The sequence below is a fragment of the Bombus flavifrons genome, chromosome 1, assembly GCF_040668555.2.
Source record: "Bombus flavifrons isolate JBK064 chromosome 1, iyBomFlav1_principal, whole genome shotgun sequence".
Lineage (NCBI taxonomy): Eukaryota > Metazoa > Arthropoda > Insecta > Hymenoptera > Apidae > Bombus > Bombus flavifrons.
In genome coordinates this window covers 7788660-7809544 of record NC_138442.1, presented here as the reverse complement: position 1 = coordinate 7809544, position 20885 = coordinate 7788660, and the positions used below count along the sequence as shown (strand labels likewise).

Genomic DNA, 20885 nt, shown 5'->3' with positions numbered 1-20885 from the left:
TGAAGTGTACCGAAGAAGAAGATTGAAACGTCGAGGGTGAAAGGGAACGCGAAAGAGGGAAAGCAGAAAGAAACAAAACACGAGAGAAACGAAGGAGAAAAAGTTGCAAATGCAGGGAGAGAACGGAAGAAGAAAAAGGGGCGCGAAGCCAAGCAAAGGTTTACACGAGGCGTTGCTTACGTAAGTACGTACGCAGATAAGAATGTGCTTATCTGAAGAACGTTGGCATGCGAGCTACCTCTAACAACAGAAAAGTATGTGCGTTAAATCGGATCGGTACACCGCGACGCGACTTCTCCGAACTTTATTGGCCGTTGTAAATGGCGAACTATTTCGCGCATTTCTCCCGCTCATAAGTATATTTTTATTTGCGTTTCATCGTCAGTAATTCGTTGAAAATGTAAACTCTTCGAAAAAAATTAATTTGCAAAATATCTCGGAACCGTATTGGATATTCTCTCGAGTTATAGTTGTCTAACTCATCGGCCGAGACAATTTTCTTTCTTTAACATAGGTTATTCACAGAGGTTATACACACGATAGATATTTGTCAATAACATTCGAACATCCTCCGCGTAGGTAGATCACAGCATGCATACACAACGTACATATTTATCAGATGTATATAATTCCTAATTTCTTTTTCCTCGCATTTACTTCATCATAATTGCTTCATTGTAGAGACGATGTATTGTTATTAAAGAATCGTGTTGCGCAATAGCCACGCACGATGGCGTGTCCAGCGTTTATCAAGCGGAGGTCGCGAATTCTCCGCGTCTCTCGCGCTAATTATTTCCATAACGCGGCGAAAAGTGTCGGCAGAAATTACACAAACCCGGTCGTTTGTTGAAAAAATTTGGGTCACTGCAATCGTTTATTTCCCCGTTGAGAAAAATGAACGCCCAAGGTCTTTGTAAGTAACGGCAATCATCGCACTGAAATCCTCGATATATTTCTGCGAAACGCGTACGCCAAAAATACATCTGACAAGAATGCGTCGCGATTCGGTCAAACACGAGTAAACCAACACTCGATAATTTCCACGTATAAGAACGGAATTAAAATATAAGTGTTTGGTTGACATAGACCACGATGCAACCACCCTCCCCTTCGTTCCCTACCACGAGATAGGTCGATCCAATTGGGGTTCGAATAGCCTAACGTGGTGTCCTCCCCTTTGAGTTCCTGTTGCGATCAATACCCACGATGCCAAAGCTAACGCGGACTACCGACTTCTCACACAGGTCTCATCGTGAAGCGTCACTGTCCTTGGCTATACAGCGAATCACGAAGTCTGCTCTCCCATCAACCGCGCGATACATACCAACCTACCACAGAATGTGCTAGAATTCCTTGTAATCGCCACACGGTTATGCAATTTCGAAGAAAAAATGATCGTATCGATTAACGCAGCGTTAATAATGCAAGTTACATATCCCATTTGGATCGAATTTCATTGAAATTTCATATACGAAGAATCTAAAGACCTATAGCGAATTCTTATATATATGTAATGCCTTTATTTCCCAGAGGCGATCTATTTTTTGAACCTATAATGCGATAAAAGCTATCGAATATTTTAATTTAAACGAAAGCAGCTGCTGCGCGAATTCTTAATTGCATGAAAAACGTAGTTCGTTGTCGTGCAGTACCGTGCTTCCGCCGGCATATCCAGTACTTTATCTACATATATACATGCACGTAAATGTACACACTCGCAAGCACTACGTGTCCGTGAATGCTCGTATATACGTGAATTTATACATACAGCTGCGCGTTGCGTCACTCTCCGCAATTTCGGATACCCGCTTACCTACTCGTAATCGCAACGAGGAAGAGGAAGCGAAACTCCATTCCCCCGATGACCTTTCTCTTTCTGTCGATTATCATCGAGCGTGCGCATATGCGTCCACGAACACGCAGGAACGCATGACACGCGTGCTGCTCATTCTCCTTGAAAGTTGCACAACGCGCCGCCTTACCATTGTCTCGACCTCGCACTGTATCGCTCGTCCATCCACAGAATCCTTTACGTGCTTGATCAAAGAGCAAGATTATTGGAGCCTTAACCCTTCTCTCGAGAATCCACGCAGGTATATAATTTCCTTACCTCTATCGTGACACTTTCTTGAACCTTTTATCGCCGCGTTACGTAAGAGGAAATAAATTTTGTATACGAACAGTCTCGCTAAAGAAACGATGCAAAGAAAGAATCGAACGTTTTATCGTACCTATCTCAGTCGCTGCACTGTATGGTTAACGTCCCTTTTTCAAACGAGTTAACGTACAAAAAGGTAGGAGCTTCCGGAAATAATTAATCGAAACAAATAAATTCATGTGGTAAAAGCATAGTAGAGAACATTGGACGCGATAGATAGATGACGTGAAGCCGCTAGCTCATTTTGCAGAGTGCATAGAGTAGTGCGTGTGAGCAATAGTCACGCACACGATGTATTCATAAGAGAGCGCGTCTTGGTGTTCCGCGCGAACACACGCGCGCTCGACGAACAAAGAAAAAGCCCTAGCGACCAGCAATGCGGCAACGGTGAGCGCCTGCGCGCCATGCTATGTGAGTCAAGGACGACACGTGCGCTTGAAACGACCTACTTATATCCCCGTTGCTTCGTGCGCGATCGGTTCGCGGCACGAACCTTCCCGAGCGTAGAAATAGGACGACCAAGTCGAGTTCCAATGTTCTACCGAGCCACCACCCCTTCCTCTTCCCTGTGCGCGCGAGTTTCGTTAATCGACTAACCGCTATTCGCGTAGCACCGTTCTCTCGCATTTAATGTTTGGATAGTAAAGATCGACTCAATTTTTAACATGTCTAATCTTCTCTTCTTTGCACTTGCTAACGTCAATTGGCAAATTTTTATTTTCTCCGATTTCTCGTGTTCTCGGGTAATATGTGATCATCGACTTTTCCATTTGTATAACGATATTACGCTTTTATGTTTTTAATTTTCGATCTGTTGTGTTTCAAACGAAGAGGAAAAACATTACATTATTTACATAATTCCAGTCGTTTTAAGGAATGTCGCGCGTTACGTAACATCAACGATCGTGTGTGCGTCTAATGGTTATGTAGATCTCTGAAATTAGAATTACGCGATTAATAGTTTTACTTTTCGAATAAAAAAGGCGATGGATAATATACGTGATCAATGTGTAGGAGTTGAAATACCTGGAGAAACGAATCTTTGATGATCGGAGGCCATTACGGTGTGCCCTATATGCGAAACATGGAAGATCGATAGAAAAATGGGTCAAAGGTTCGACGGTGTTTTCAGCGTAAGTAGTAATAGCAAAACGCGGTAACCTGGTTACTTTTATTGGAACATCCTCGAGCGAACACTGGTAAGGAAAAAAGGCAAATTCGCATAGACGCTAATAGGCTAAATATTTTTCATGATTTTGCGCATAGCAGGAAAAGGGATTGGCTGACGTCCATCCCCGTATTCACGTTTGAGAAGCGTATACTACAACGATGGCCTTTTGGACCTGTAGCATGGAGTCCAAAGGCGGCGGGTATAAAGACTGCCTTGATTCGTCGGTTTTCTTCCCATCGGCAGCATAAGTAGCGCGTTTCCGCGCGGCTTGTAGCCAGTTCCTGTTCGACCATCATACGACCGTAGCGAAGCGCGGGCGTGCGGAATCTTCCAATACATGCGCACGCAAAAATACGTCGGTGCCGTCTATACGTGTGCGTACAAAAGCTCGCAAGTAGTAATATACATGCACGTGTGTACAATATACAAACATGTACAGCTGTGTGTGTTTGTGTATGTGTACGTGGATAGTCGTGTGCGCGGTGTCCTCGCTGAATATCGTTCGTGTAAGATCGAGAGTGGCCTCGTGTGCTTCCTACGTGTGTGTTGTGTGTCCCATGGATAGTGAACGCCGCGGGAATTCGTGGTGTGCAATCGACCAATGGCAGGCCAAGTAGCAACGGCTATGCACCAATCAGCGAGCAGAAATGCTTGCGAATGCGCGCCTCAGTTACCACCGGATGCCGATCATAGTTGGTAGTGGGGATAAACTGAGAGTGCGGCACAGGCTACGCGCTCGAGCGCATCCTCGTTCGTCGCTGCTCGCCATCGGAGTCGGTCGTGTTTAACGCTCGAATCTTCTCTCCGGCAGTTTTCCGAACTCGAAGATAGAGACCTCTCGTCATTTGCCAGAGACTCGACGCTATCGTGGTGTTACCACGTTTGCCATCGATAACGACCACGGCATTGTTCCTTCGTCTTTGCTTCTCGTCGTCAGTTCGGATCAAACCGCGGTCTGTGCTACTTTGTCGGCCTTGGTTCTTTGAAATATAAAGCGTTATGCATCGTCGTGATAATAGAACTCGTGTCGCGTATCCGTTTGATTTTTGCTGTGCCGTGGCGTGGTCCGCAAATTGCGTGCGTGGCGTTTCACCGAGACCGAGCCTAACTGGAAACGAGCACCGAATTCCAAATGATCGACTGTGGAACCAAGTAACTGCCTTGGACCGTCACTGTGCACCACTTTATATCTTTTTTACTATTTGTCTGTATAAGTGATCGCGCGATCTCTAAAGGTCAGTTATCGTGGTAATGCGCATTTGTATTCGACAAATGTTTTCCAGATATTTTGTTTAAAAATTCATTAACTAATAATTTAATTAATTATCTAATTCGCATTTCTATATTTCTTTGCTCGCAATTTGCAGTTTTTCACTTTCGCATTTGTATTAAAAAAATCAAATACGCCGTACATAATTTACCGTATAAAATGTTTGAACGCGCGATTGTCCGATTAGATCCGTTCGTGTTCAATCGTTCTACGTACATACATACATACATACATACATACATATATACATAAACACTTACGTACGACGTGTGAAGTGAGCTCCAATAAATGCCAGCGCGGCACATGGAGGGTCCAACAGATCTCTCGCAGATTTAATCGTGAGAGCCTCCGAGGAGAAATAAAAATATGGAACGATGCGAGAAGATCTTATTGATTTGGTGAATATTGATCTGACGATCAGAAATTTATCTTTCGTGCATATGACAAAAAAGAAAGAAAGGAAACGTTCATACGTCGACGGTGCTCGTGTCCGTATTCCTCTGGTCTATCAGTGGGTAAAGATGGCGGTCTCGTCGTTCGGTTGGTTCGTTGGTTGAGTGGTGAGAGGGGCAACTGTGACGCAACCTAACGTCACGTGATCAAACCGTGGCTCTGCTCTCGCTGGGCCAGTGTGTGATCTAACGTTTGTTACGGCAGTTGGTGGAAGATAACGTCTGGAGAGTGCAGGGTAGACAAGAAGGAGTACTTTTTTTCGACGTTGCTCTCGATGGTTCGCCCGTTGCCGACGCAACAACACCTTGATCTTTTTCTCGGTCGCTAGGTCAGTGGGGGTGAGAAACTGGCTTGGCTCTCTGTGCTACGATAGTCAGTCTTTTTCTCTCTCCTATCGACCTCGCGACACATCTCTATCAACGTCAATCGAACACGCTCCACTTTTACAAGAAGATATCACGTTACCTTCTCCTTTCGCACCTTTATATACTTTTTAAGATTTCGGAAACGATACGGTATGCTGCAGAAAACGGACGAAGATACTGCATACGTGCGTGGGATTATTCATTGGTTTCGTGGGCTCAGCAGTGAAAACCGTGTTCCCCCAGCTGTAATGTACTTTGTTAAAAAGGCTCTGGGATCATGGAAAACACTGTGCGAGTACTGACCATTCTTCAAGCATATCGTCGTTCCTATCCATCGTTCTGTCTTTTTTCAGTTGCGTGTATAGTCGAACGCAGCCGTGAGCGTACGCAAATTAGTCTTCCGCTCGTTTGAAGCGTAAAGTACAGTGCACATCCGTCGGCCGGAAAATTTCATTCGTAAAATCGCGTTCATCCTTACGTAGAAGCGTGGAGGAGTCTATGATAATATTTTTCTTTAGTTCTTTTCGTTTGATTGACAATTTTTTCAAATATTGTAGCGTTTAAAATCACGCACGTTCTCTTAACGGTAGGATTTAGACGAATATGTAGTAAATCGAATGGGTACACCTGCTTCGTCGAATTGTCTTACGTAGTAGCTGAGTAACGCGGTCTCGATCGTCGTTGCAAAGCCACTTTGTAATTGCTGTGCAATATCCCTGCCGTTAGAGCGCCGTTCACCTCGAGCCTTCTGTACTTTCTAAAACCGCTTACTTTCGTAACTTAGCAAACATCGTCGGCCTCGTACCGCGTACCGTATTGCTGCTGGTGATTATGGGCTTACATTTTTTCTTTCTTCGTAAAGCTCTGCGTTGTCATTTTTCATATACATAATAAGTGGATAACAGCGTACCTTTTTTAACTCTTGATGGATGCTTCTTCGCAGGTTGATCAAGTTTATTGCTTCCTCGGACCGATTATTTCTTTTATTTTTGGGAAATTCGTTGGATGCATATTTTTAATGGTACGATGCAATAATTGTTTAAAAAGATTTCAAACGTGTACTTTTCGTATGAAAAATCATAGAAAATAATTTGAACGTTTAATTGTTTTGTATACATAAACAAACATTTTGTTTCGTTACATTTTAAAATGTATCATTTTCTTGAAGGTTGTGAAAGAAAAAAGTGTTTACGATGTTTTTATCGGATCAGAGTTGTTAGAAGGGGACCATCGCATATCTTGTCACGATTTTCACGTAAAAAGCGTATGTATATACAAACGAAAAGTTTGGAAAGTTACCACTCCTTAGGAAGAATGAACAGGTAGGAGACTATGATGGAACGAACGAGATATACCGTGTGCGCACGTACATGCTAGGAGGAAAGGGAAGTGGGACTGGCTTGCCTTGTGCTACTTTGTACGCACGTACCGCTATCGAGATTGTAGTATCGATATGTATTTTGTACCGATCTCGTAATATTTACCAGATTTGTTCCCTCTTTCAATACCATCAACATTGAATCATTGCTACTACTGAACAATGTGCATTATAAATCTTTAAATGTTTGCACTTGAACCTTCTTTCCTTCTTTTACAAAATTTTCAAAGAAACTTTTGCTTTCGTTCGATCACTTGGTTATTACCACTTTAGCATAACTCGACCATGATTGGTTCGTTTCGGATATGGTAGCGGAAGAAGGTACATAATTTCATTGGTCGATTTCGGAGGGTCGTAAAAGGAACTGGAAAATGGCCTTGGGAAAGAAGGATCCTAAGCCGTAAGTATTGGTTAAAACCCATGCAAAAACGCAAGTGGCGGGTGGTCAACAACCGCCATTTTATAGACGCCACCGCATTGCGGCCATCTTTTGTATAGTAACCGAAACGTTTCCATTTCCATTTGGGATTGCTCGATTGGCTCGAATTCCATTCACGCGCTATCTAATTTTACTCGTTGGCCTCGAATCCGCTTCGCCATGGCCTATAGCGTGCTGTTCTACCTGAGTCCGAGGAAACACACTTGCAATCAAAGTCGTTCGAATAGTTGAACTTCCCGATTTATTGCTATTTCTATTGATTTCTACAATTTTCAATCCAATAACGATCATTTTTATTCACAAACTCGTAGTGCATCTCGATGTTGGCAAAGTACCGAATTTGTCTAATATCATTCGCTTGTTATTAAATATAGCGATTCCACCGGAAGTAATACGACTGTATATACATGTATGTAATTACTTGTTTATATTTATATCCGTAGGCGTATACAGATTGTTGTTATAAGCAATACAATTTACGATAAATATATACGTACATGTAAAGTAAGATGTTCTATGCATGCGCATGTAAGATAGAAAAGAGTTGTTTTTGTAATAAAGCGTTAGTTTTATACACTTGAATCTTCTGCAACAATATTAAGAATAAACATATATATATATATATAATCAGAAAAATTCATTTGCTTCTTTTAAAAGACCACACCACTCTATTCAATCTGCGGCTAACATCTTTTTAGGTAATTCACGTATCAACATGGTAAAAGGTTATAAAGATTTCTAGAACGTTTATACCCTCGCCTTGGTAATCTTGTTAACCGCTTTGGTAAAGGATTAAACCTCTTTACGCGCATCAAATACATAATCCGAAACAATGCCGGCTAGTGACTTGGCTCGTCTTCTTCGGGTTTCGACTTAATCCGCTAAATACGAGTTCCGTCCTCGCTGCATCTTTCGCACGTTCTATAACATCAGCGATGAAAATTCCACGCTACTCATTATGTACGCCAACTGGCTTTAACTGCCACAATTTTTAGGCGAAACATTTACGATAGTCGCACATCTGTTTATCTATATACATATGTGGAATATACATAAAAAGCACTCGTTCCATAGCGACATCGTCGAGGCGTCAGACTTCATTTTCTACTTTCCGTCGTTTGAAAATTCTCGTTGCCTGCGCCAATGTTGTGGATGACATCATTGCGAAACGGTTGAACGGCGGGGAAAGGGGCATCCGTAAAGATCGTGGATCATCACGAAGAGCGGGTAAAGACGAAGAGTGTGTTGCGTGGCGGACAGGAGGGGGGTCGAGAATGAAAAGGAAGACATGGCTAGCGATGGCCTCGAGACGCTTCGAATTTTTTCCGCCACGCGGAACGGTACAAGTTCTCGATTAGTTTAAACAGCGACGTGTAGTAAATTTGAAGAAACGTAGTGCGCAACCTTGGTAGAAAGTGATAAATCTATCGAGCTGTAACCACGTGGAAAGAAATTATATAACGCGTCTCGTTCATTGTAATTTCTTACGGTAAATTACGTTTATTCGTTCGTATATAAGCAGAAAGGGGAACATTTGTACAGTTCTCGATCGATCTTACGAATGATATCAGATGCAAGTTGTTAGAGAAATTAAGAGGCAGAATCGAACGACCAACGCTAGACACACAGAAGTCCTGGGCGGCTAAAGAGCAAGTGGGAGGAACGGAGAATGGAAGAACAGCGAAGAGAGAACGACCGAGGTCTTTCTACGTAGAAAACTTACAGAGGGGGGAGAGGAGAACGAAACCGTGATGTGATATAAGTATGAGAATTCAGCGGTGGGGTAGACCAGGCAACCAGGCCTTGAACAAGCGAAAAAGAACAGAAAGCTTCGGATCCTTTACAATACGCTACACAAACTACCGCTTCATAAAGTTGCACGAAAATCGACTACCGCATCTTCCGTTACCAAATCGTCGTTTCCAATCCGTTTCCACGCCTCGTTACTGCGATTTTTAACGATTTGGACGTTGTCTCGTTACGAAAACTAAAGACATGCCCAGAAATAGAAAGTTACACGTCCAAGTTCCTTTTGACTCGAATCACGCGCATAATTTTAAAGCGGCTAAGTCGAGAGTTAAATTCGAACCATCGCTACTTCGAAGTTTGTATAAGCTGTCGCTGTGGGATTATCCGAGGCGATTAAACCCACGCGAAATTTCTATTTTGATTACCTGAAACGAGCGTTACCCGGAGCGAACTTGAATTTTAATGATCGTGCGCGTATCCGTAAAATTGGCGTTACGCAAGAAAGATCGACCTAACCAGCCTCGTTCACAAAAGTGTGCTTTCTAAAAGTGTCGTAACGAGATATAGTCGCTCAAAACTGGGAGATGCTTCTTCTACAAGTAAGCAACCATCGAGAAAAGCAGGCTAAGTTTCTACGACACTGGAACAATGATCGAGCGCATAAAGAATTATAAGGTAAACGTGACGCGTTACATGCGATTTTTCTAGAGTTCTTTCTGCTATCGTCCGCCTATCGTTGAATTTTGCATTTCGATAACGTTTCTATCGAAGAAATCGGTTTCCTCGTATTTTACTCATCGAGGAATGTCAGTATACATTTCCATGCTTCTACGTGCGCTGAGGTTCGCCGTGCATCGAGCTTTCGCAGTACGGTTCATCGGAATTTACGTTGCAGGAACTTTTCCGGAAGTGCGTCAGTAGAATACCGACAATGCATAGAACGGCAGTGGCAAGAAAAAAAAAGAAGAAAAGATAGCCCGAGGAGAAAGAGAAACAGAAAAATAAGAAGAGTATGGCTATCGTCGGAAATTCGATAACTCGCTGTATAACCACAATTATATCAAACCGTTAATACGCCATCGGGATTCGTATCCTGTTTTCAGACGCTCGACAAATGTCTGCGTTTTCCGTTCATTGGGCGTCATCGTAGCCGCGAAACTTTTTCTACCTATGCCGCGAACAGAAATGAGGAAGAAAAAGGGAGAAGCGAAGGAAAAATGTCTTACCTTTTAGCGTCACGATATTTACGAACGTCAAACGAAACACGTATCGCTACGTTAAAGGTTGCTAAGCTCCGTAACACGTTTTATCCGGACGATTACATTTATCCTCGTGACCGTGTATCGACCGTGTAACTTTACGATTGTCCGTACCGAAGTTCATACATTTTTCATCGGTCAGCTAAATTTTAAATATTGTCGATATATCGCGATATACAGCTTGTCTCTCGAACTCAGCAGAAATAAAGTCCTTTCCTGCTGTTCCGTTGCGTTTTCCTGGGACTAGATCCTGGCTTTATCGTCAAGCTGCGACTGTGTACGATGCGACACCTATAGAAGCGACAATTCTACGTCGACGGGTAAATTATTTTTCGATCCCGCCTCTGCGAGTACGAAACTCTTCTCGCGTGAACGGGATCCAATCGTATAGAAACATATAAATCTCGATTCGATTTATCCCCAACTTCGTATCTTCGTAAACTCGAGAAAATATGTTGAAAACAGCTGAAACAGAGATCTCCACTTTGATAAAGTGAAAAGTACGATAAACCGGATGGTGTATCGGCAAAGATGTTTCCTCGGAAGGTTGAAAAATCCGCACCATCTTCTAATTGTTTGAACCGATGAAACGTTCCTCAAAACGATAGTCGTACAATAAAAATGGTATCTACGCAGAGGCAAAAGCATTTGCGGAGACGAGATGAGTGATCGAAGCGGCGCGAAACGAAGCAACGGGGGAAAAGGAAAACGAAAGCGAGAACTTCCGGTGGGGAGAGAAAGAACGAGGGAGAAGAGAGCAAAGAGAAGGAAGTGTTGCAAGGCGTGGGAGAGGGCGTCTCCTTTGACGGAGCGAGGCCACGCAGTGGAGAGAGGATTTTACGAAGCAGCCTGTTCGTGCTTCTATCCTCTCCGAAAACCCACCCCAACTTTCACCCTCGCAGCACGCCCGGACAACTCGATGCTCAAAGATGGCCGCCTAGCTGGCTAGGAGGTCACCGGGTGCCTCGCTAGACCACGCCCTACACTCGCCAAACTCGACGGCTTTCCATCGGCCGATTTAGCTTCCACAGCCAGTATCAAGGGCGCTTCAAGGACGAATGCCATTCTGCTCCTTGAAGAAAAATCGTAGCTCCCTCACTGCGATTGTTTCTTCCCGGAAATTGCGCAATCACGCCGCTCGTTAGCGTCTTGGTGTAGTCTTTCTTAATCGGCCTTCCTCGTTTTCCGTTACGTGGCACGTTATTCTCGCGAAACGATGGAAAGTACCACCTTCTAGCCATCTTTATTAGATCTACGAAATTCTCCTTTCCGTTTAGACTTCGTTTCCAAGTTTTCAATTCGAAGCGTTCTCGATTTCTTGTCTTTCTTTAATGTTACTTTCGTTTGGAATACGTAGCCTGTAATGTCCGACGTTCGTTATATTTATTAGATATGGAAGAAGACGTTTATCAGCGGTATCGATCACTCGCCTTTTTTTCACGAGATCATGTTACAAATATGGGACATGGCAGCCGTTGAAGGAACTCAACGGTCAAACAGATACGTGTGTTACGCGTAACGAATAATTACGGAATTCAAAGGAACACGACTGGTTATCGAAAGAAATACGTGTGCGCAGAGAGGCGGGCTGAGTCACCGAGACGTATCGCGAGCCCCTCCTCCCCCTCCTCTTGTCTAGAACTAAATAGGTTTTTGGAGCGTGAGCTTTTTCGGGACAAAATCGATCGACCTGTTTCACTGGCCTAATTACTGGCCGACGTTCTACCGCCGGAGTTCTCGTTCTCGTATGTGTAAACTTGCCGCCTCTGTACATTCTGATACGCTCTGCAAACTCCACTACAGCGGCAAACGTGAGTGCGTCTGTATGTACTAAGTTCTCCACTCTGACAAAAGAGAACAGGATTTACGCTCGCTAATACTCGAAAGATAAGTAATTGGCAAAGTGTATCGCCAAGTCCGAGTACGAAGATAGTGGCGCCAAACGGAAAGATGCAACGCTCGCGTAATCGATGGTCGAACGAATAATGCTCACGCGATCTAGTGGAACGTAGCCTTGTAAAATTTCACGGCGACTATCTCTCTAAACATCATACGAGGAAATTTCTCGCAGATACGTCTAAATTTAGACAACGTTATTTCCTCTACTAGGTTGTTCGTTCCGCGAAAATGAGACAATAAATGTCGAGCAACTTGATTTCGCGGAACAACGGCACAATTTACTCGCTATAGCCACTAAAATGTTTCCCGATAAACAGTCCCTCCATCTACCATCACGATATGTTAACTGGCTTACAGCGCTATCCGGTATACGCACTACGAATCGAACGATAAATAATATGTATGGATTCATTCATTCAACTGCAACCAACCGGTGTCCTTTTTTTTTAATGAACGGCAAAAGATATTACTGTTTCTGCCTCGCGTAAGTAACAGGTTACAACCGTGTTTAATAGCAAGTGCATTTCCACACGTGCAAGTTGCACCTGTACATTCGACGTAGATGATACATTCGTTTCTCTTCTCCCTTTTCTATATCGTCCGAGTTTTTTTCGATATTGCTCCCATGGTACGAGGCGAATATTCACGCGCGATATTTTCCAAGTACGATAGTACCCGCGTCATTTATTTCGCATACAACTTCCCCCGAGCGACACCGCCGAGATATCCCTCATTAGCACCCCTACGAGCTGTGCGTCTTCACCTGTCTTTCAATTATATCTCTGGCTTCCCTCGCCGGGATTGCTCGTTATCCTCGAAAACCGAGGCGGGTTACGTAATGCGTGCTATAATGGCGCGATTATCGTCTGTGTGAGATAGAATTTTTAAGAACCGAGGAGTTGGAAGAGGAAGAAAAGAAAAATAGCGCTGGACTAACGAGCGGCGCTGCTTCATCGTCGGTAAGCAGAAATTTCAAGGATACTTGAACGTTGTTTTCTAAGATTTTCTGAAAAGAAAAGAAAAAAAGTCATTCGCTGATCGATGTAACTAACGAAATGACTGACCGTTTTGGGATCGACGACGCACGAGTATAATATAGTCTTGAATCGAGCAAAAGGAGGTGGAGCAGGAAACGTAAAAGATAATAAAGGAGAGGGCGCACTAGTGTCGGAGGAGGGACAGAGGTATTTCCGTTGTTGCAGAGTCTATCCATTTGGCAGGTTTATCAAAGGGTATGTGGACGCGCACGCGCGCTCGCATGTGCCCACCTACCTACTTACTTACTTACCTACCTGCATCTTAGTTTGCCTGCTTGCCAGCCAGCCTCCTCTCTAGCTGCTCTCTGGTTGCTCGATTCTCCTGGCCTGCCTGGCTGCTTGCCTGCTAGGCTGCCGGCCTACCGGTTTGCCTTGATCCCTTGAATAGCCAGGAGGTGGGTTGGAAGGTAGGTACGGCTTTCTTACGTAAGCGCTCCACTAGAGAGCGAGTTATCGTGGCAGGGTCGAACAGATGAATCGACACAGAGAAACAGATTTCCAGAGATCCATCGACCGAATTCTTTCTCACCGAGGTTAGACGCTCTTCCGAAAGATCGAAGCGAATCGTTTCGCTGTACCATCTGTGATATTCCAGGCGGTTGATTTAACTTCGAAAATTCGAGTCGACTTGACAGATCTGTTTCGAAGGGAAAGCTCGAATTTATTCATCGACTACGCGTTGGTAGGCAATCCGTTTGATTAGCAGGTCTACCAACGATGAAATGTAACGATGCCTAGTTATTTATTGATCAGCGGCGTGAACGATGAGGCAAACCTAGGGCGATTCATCGTGTACTGTTAAGGCCGAGAACTTCCTCCTTTCGTTCTTCGACTCGATTAATCTTGCGAAAGAAACGCTCAATCCGGAAGAATCGAGGCAGGAACAGCAATATCGAGACGAACGACGCGTATCGTCGATGGTGGAGCATTCCGCCGATGGTCGCGCGGTTCCTAAGCGGGCCAACAACATTGCTATGAATCGTACTCGGTCGGAGTACGGCGCTTGTGCCGTGACACAGATATCACGCCCTCTCCTCAACCCCCTTCGCAATATCCCTTGCTTTCATAGCCGCTGCAAACTGGGCCAGTGCATCTATGAAACGGACGCGTAAATTTACTGGATCAACTTTAACGTTCATCTCCGCAGAGCTAAATATTAGGGTCGCGTTCCTCGCTCCTCGCTAGCCGCGGCGTTTTCTCCGCTACCTTTTTCCTCCTCCTCCTCCTCTCAATGTTCCCATCTGCCGTTCTCTGTATTTTCGAGGCCAAATTCTTCCTTCCACGCGTATTTCTTTACCTTTGACCCTCACATAATGCACGTAACGTATCTACAAAATACGAAACGAACGAGCATCTCGATGCACGGAAACGCGAGTAATAAAAGAGGAAGAGATCGCCAAGCGTCCCGAAGATCGTTTCGAAGACGAACAGACACATTCATCTGGCCGATCGAGCCATGAAAATTTCAGAGTATGCGGATAGACCTGTTGGGTGTCCGTTGTGGCTAGAGCAGCGTTGCAGCCGTATTTTTCCATAACGAGAGTGCCGTCGCGTCGCATCAGGAGGCGCAATTGTGGAGGTTAGAATCACGCGTGCGCGACCGCTTGCGTTCTCTCGCGTATCCATAATTGCGCCGCTTCCTGCGCGTGAATACCGTTGTCCTACATTTCGGTAAGTACGCCTCCGTCGCGTTATTTTACGAACTAGGTCGAACGACTCGGCCGTCATACCGCGCAAGCCTAATCGTCGCGAGTCTGCTGGCCTACTGCTCGCTCCTTTCTTTTCACCGATCGACCGCCCGCTATTTTATCTCACCCTTATCACCATGCTTCGCCAATCATAAATGGTACACCGATCTAGCTAGAATATTCTTTCGTTCAACGATGCCACGGCGGTTGGTGCCTGTCACTGAAACTCTTTCTTCTTCTTCTGCTTCTTCTTTCATTTCTCCTGCGTGTGCGTATCTCTACACAGTTTAAAGGAAATTTCGTCTCAGAACGTCTGAAACGATACTGTCTGTGGAGATTAGGGTTAGGTTGGGGTTAGGTTTGAGATTCGCTTCGAGAATTAATATCTGAATCACAACAAAACACCTGCGAGAAATTGGGCGGTTACGTTATTGCGTCGAAAACACTTTCAGACCCCCTTGACACGGGACTTGAAATCGTAGCGTAGGAAACCTCCTATCGTTATTGCGATCCGGTGTAATTACGGCTCACTCGTACTTCCGAGATTTTCCTTGCAGGAATTGCTGGAAACATTTATTTTCCTCATCCTCGATTGTTCTTTGCGTTCTGTTGCTAAGACCAGTATCTTCGGTCTCGATAGAATCTCGTAGCAAAAAAAGGAACAACGATTTCTATCTTCTCCAAGATGAAACACATCGGATCGAGTTGAAAGACGTGTCGTTAGTTTCGAATTTCCTAACCTATATACCTGACAGTTTTCGTAAAGGCACGGGTTTGCAAGGTAAAAACGATGCATTACGTCATCGACTGTGAAAACATTCGCGTGTTCTCCGAGAGAATGACAGGTGCAGGGATAGGCCGACCCGCGAGCGTTCGTAACGAACGTTCTAAGCTGCGAATCTGCCGCTACACGGAAGCGCGGACCCTTTCAGAGGAAGCGGACTTTCGCCCTAGTGAATTCGCGCACCGGTGGATCATCGTTAATTTTAGAGGGCAGCAGCGACCTTCGAGCAACGCAGCTCGGTCTCTCTTTTAACGAGCATCGATGGGAACGAATTTCTCTCGCTGCCTATTCCTCGTAATTATTCCACCTTTCGGTTTTTCTTCCTCCGTCCTTCGACCAACTTCCTAGCCGATATTAAACGCGCATCGACTTCGTTAACCCTGCCTCCCCATTACCGCGGCAATTCCACTAAAAATGCTTATTTCTTGAAACACGCCTGATTCTAGCCGTCTCTTAAATACCGTGTATGCGTCGGCATTTCGTCGCTTCACGCGAGGAGGTCTGGTCTTTGGTTTTGCGTACTATTCGGCGTGTCTGAGAGGAATCTTCGCCTCGAGTACTCGTCCTTGGTGAAAACTCGTTAAACAATGATTACTCTTGAGGATCTATACTTATCGATAAGGATATTTTGTTTTCTTACAGTAAACAAATATGATACACGTACGTTAGGAACTCGTATTATGCGTTAGCGAAATGACGTGGCGCTTAGGTTTTTTAATTTTCAATTTCAATATTTGAAATTCTAAATGTTTCAAAAATACGACGCACGTCGTTCATTTGGTTTTTAAAGGTAGGAATTGCGGCGGAGTGACGATGAGCATATCTACGGTGAGTATGTTTTCGCAATGAAGATATTTCAACGACCGAGACGCGGTAAGATTTTTGTACGATTTTGCTCCGGCCACGTCGGACCTTTTCGGACTAATTCTCTGCCTGGACGTGAATGCGTACACACATATACACTCGCGTAAATATACACAGGCGGTACTCTCTGGCGATTCTTACGTAATCGCAAGATAGACTTAGCGATATTTCGTTCTTTTAACGCCGCTGAACGCTCGAGCTGTTTTTACGTCGTGATCGGACAAACGATTCTCAAAATGCTGTGTGTGGCATATAGGTAAGTATACGTGTGTTCGAACGAACTTCCCGTGCGATGAATCGAAAATAACGATGAAATATTACTTACTTATATAGGTATATTGTCGCTAAATAAATCCAAGTGTATAATTTTATCAGATAAATTTCGCTGTGCCGAGTTGCTGGTTTGTTTTTGAATCGTTCGTCCGATTAGAACTTGCTTAAGCCACTACCTTACTTCGAGCACGATAAGCAAAAAAGATTCTTATCGCGTTGTAACAGGATGCGCGAAGAATATAAGATCAAGATCACCACCGGTTTCTACTATAAAAAATTTTCCATTCGATCTTCCTGCCCTTTGGAAAGAAAGATTCTAATTTTCTATACTTGTTACTTGTCTCGGTGTACGTATGGGCAATAAATAATCTCGAAACCAAGGAACAAATCATCGACAGAAGAAATTGTTCGCTATTGAAAAAGACAGGTGACCCTGGACAGAAAAATAGTCGAATTGTTTGCACAAAGATGTCCTACACAGCGCTGCAGCCATGATGCAAGTACATACTTACTACATACCTACTACAAGCACATACCTACATACGCATTAAGTAGATACGAGTTCGTGCGTAAGTACATACATTGGAACGACGAGACCACGCTTACAATTACGTTTGCTGATTTTGTGATCATAAATTAATACCATTCCAAATAGATGCGACACGACTACGCCCGCCGTATTCCATGGGAATATATGTATGTATGTATATTGAATTTGCGTGTATACACCCGCATGTGAAGGTAGCGTAACACAGTGGTACTCACCGCGAAAATTATCCGTTGCTACTCTACGTCTTAATCCGTCGCGTTAGTAACAATAAGAGTCAGCGTTTTCTGCGAAATGAGAGACTCGTTGATACTAAAATACGATTTGACGTTCATGGAAGCGGAACGCAAAGACTTTCACGGTGTGCGATTTCCATTGTTTTCGTATTCGAAATTAGACGGTAAACGTACCGAATAAATAATTAAGTATAACATTTTGAATATTCGTTCGACTAACAACCTTCCTTTGAAGTATATACGTAATTTAAAATTCAAGTATGCACATCGGAAAGGCATTGGTTTCGTAGGAAGAACCGACTGAGGGAGACGGCGTCGTTGCGGAAAGCAATTGGTCGAGCAAGTGGAAATATCCAAGATTCAGCGAGAAAGGCGAGCGCGTTCGTTGTCTCGAACGGCACCGATTTCCAAGTGGAAAAACCAACTGTTACCAACTGCGGTTAACGCATATTGCGTGCACATTCCATGATCGTTCGTTCGTGCGATCTACACACGGAGGAGAAACGATATTCGAAGAATCCCTTTAACCGTGGCACGAGCAAACTTTCGAGAATTTGATCGGCATGGTAGCGAAGGAGTGAGCATAGCTCGGTGAGTACCACTGTTGTAGGGCGATCATGCGCGCTCTTCCAGCTCTACGGCAACCAACCCCCGCGGCTTGCGTCGCCTATCTAGCCTTCTGTTAGTTGCGTAACGCTGCAGAGTCATGCGATAGGATAGTACTGTCGTGGCGCGACTCACGAACACGGACGAACATGGTCGAACGTGCACGAACGTGGACGAAGAGGAACGAGGAGAAACGAACGGCACAGAGGAAACAAACCGAGCAAGACGAACGGACGTGCGGACGTACCGATAGATTCAGAGAGAGGAAGAAGGAGAGAGAGATGGCGAGCGCGCGAGGTTAGGGGAAAGGAGAAGATGCTTCGTCTTTGGCGAGGACGAAAAGAGTGTAGAACGTAGAACGTAGAGTGTAGGTAGAGTGCAGAGAAGAGACGGTTCAGCCTTGAAACGCGCCGCGAGCGGCTTCGTCGCGAGTTCCGTGCACGAACGCCGACTCGCGGATCGTGTCGAATCGTTTTTTCCGATTTTTTTCCCACGTCTCGGCAGCTCGCCGTTGTTCGTGCCACCTGGTACCGTTACTATTGCCCGTCCTATCAGGATTTTCGTGTTCCCTTGATCGAGCAGCGTTACCTTCTATTTTACACACGTTTTATCTTTTCCCTCGCGCGCCGTTCGACACTTTCGCGACAACGTGAATCGATTTTTAATATATACCGTGAATTCTATCGTCTGCGATAGCTGCACGAACAATAGCTATTGGATAAACGGTATTGCTCGGTTTTCGTTTCGATGCGAAACGCGTACGAATTAGAAAGCAAGTTAAAAATTAAACGTGACGTTCCGCTATCCTCGATCAAGTCTTAGATCAAACCGAAAGTAACTTTCTGACAACGGTAACCGTAACCATTAACGTACCTGAAATAACGTAATTTATCGTTCCAGACAGTTTTATCTGGTCCATGGTATCGGGAATGAATAGCCCGCCGGTAAATTTATCGAGGAAACCATGAATCGGCTGAATGCGTATATCATCAATACGATAAGGAACGTATCGTTTGGGAATCCTCCATAGGCGATCTCTTTCGAGTTTTCCGATTGTCGCGTGCGTTTCGCAATCTTCCAACCTGACTTGTAAGATATTCGCGGTCGCGACTAGGTTTTCTCCGTAGAGCATCGGATGTGAAGTTCCGAGAAGTACCGCGATAGATAAAAATAGATAAAAGCGACGGCATCGGTGGCCCGTTGGCGTTCTGGGAACGCTTTCGTCAATCAGGGTCACGAGTGCACCGATGCGCCTCGTTATGTCTAAAAGCAGTTTCGTGTAACTCCGAGGAAACGAAGGTTTCGTTCAACGAATGAACGGCAACCGTACTGACCTAAACACGTTCTAGATGACAATGCTTTGATGGAAACGCATTAACCAACCGAATTATCGCGTCGGTTACGTGTTTCCGCATTGTTCTTTGCTATCTCTACCTTGGTACAATGTTACCGAAGTTAAGGGTATTTCTCATTTGCAATCGATAGGTATATATTTAATCGTTTCTGTCCCAAGGAGCGTGTCGCATATTTAATTCATCGAAATAAGAAAGCTGAACTATCATTTATAACGAAAAGGAGAATTCGCAGGTCGCTTGCAAAAGCCTCAATAACCGTCTCTCTTTCTCGCGTATACGTCGATCGAACGAGCTCGACTATCTTTCGTAACGATGAGGTGAAAAGAAAAGACAGGGTGGTCGCGTTGCGTTGGTGGAAAGATAACAGAGCGCGAGTGTGAAAGAAAACAGTGTGCAATCAACGGTATGCATATACGACACTTTTCGCATAAAGTTGCAAAATCGTGCTGCGTGCAAGCAAAAGCAAAAACTAAGCGACTTTTTTTCAATGCTTCGATAGCAGTTTGCTTTGTCGAACGTGCACGACTTATTTCTTAATCCACAATCGAGGGAACCAATGTTGAAACCAGGCTTTGCTAAGGACGTGCCCTATATTTTTGTATGTACGTACAAGTACGTTGTAAAAATATACGTGTATCTGCAAATACAGTTCGTTCCGATATTACACCTGAAAAGATAACAGAAAGCGATTTGGTATAAACAAGGTGGTCAATCGTCGAACAGTCTTTTCGAAGAAAAAGATTGTAGTTAAAAAGCAGAAGAAAATACAGAACACTCGTAGTAAGATGAGCATGAGCGTAAAGAGGTTAGGTCGAAGAAGTCTGGGAAAGTAGAGCACAGGGAAATTGGAGGAAATGCAGTGAGAGGGAGAAAATGGGAGAAAAAAAATTGCGGGAAGAAGGGCTGGGACGACGACAAAGTGGAATGAAAGCGAGCGCGAGGGAGGCGGAAGTCGAAGGGTAAAGGAAGGGGGAGAGGAAAAACGCGGGCGTAAAGAAAAGGAAAGGAAACGAAGGGAAACAGAAAGAAACGCATGGCACGAGAAGGGTAGCTGGTTTCGACTTTGTAGTAGGCCTCGATCGATGTTGTTACCATGGTTACAGGGCAGTACCGCGGTGCTCTACTACTGATTATTTATGTCAAGGATCCCTCCCTGCTTCGAAGCTCGGAGCGCAAACTGAAACGCGAATCACCCTAACCGGAGTGGCGATGGTCTTTCGAGTCTCCCTCTAGCAAGATTTCCAACAATTTTTTCACACCGAATTTACACGTTGCGAACGTTACTCAATTTTCATTCTAGAAACCCGAATTCGCTTTGTTGAATCAATCTTATTTTCAATTTCATCTTCGAAAA

At 44.4% G+C, this 20885-nt stretch overlaps 2 long non-coding RNA genes across 3 annotated transcripts; both read left to right on the top strand.

Moving 5' to 3' along the window:
- Positions 1–5960: 5960 nt before the first annotated feature.
- On the top strand, positions 5961–7856 carry LOC138185195 (uncharacterized). The gene is made up of 2 exons (XR_011174549.1): positions 5961–7195; positions 7405–7856. It is a non-coding gene; the product is annotated as an uncharacterized LOC138185195 (long non-coding RNA).
- A 1677-nt stretch (positions 7857–9533) lies between these two features.
- On the top strand, positions 9534–20229 carry LOC138185185 (uncharacterized). 2 transcript variants are annotated; one of them, XR_011174546.1, is made up of 3 exons: positions 9534–9658; positions 9879–17734; positions 17861–20229. It is a non-coding gene; the product is annotated as an uncharacterized LOC138185185 (long non-coding RNA). The 2 variants fall into 2 exon arrangements; XR_011174545.1 differs by having other exon boundaries at positions 9879–18161; positions 18286–20229.
- Positions 20230–20885: the final 656 nt, after the last annotated feature.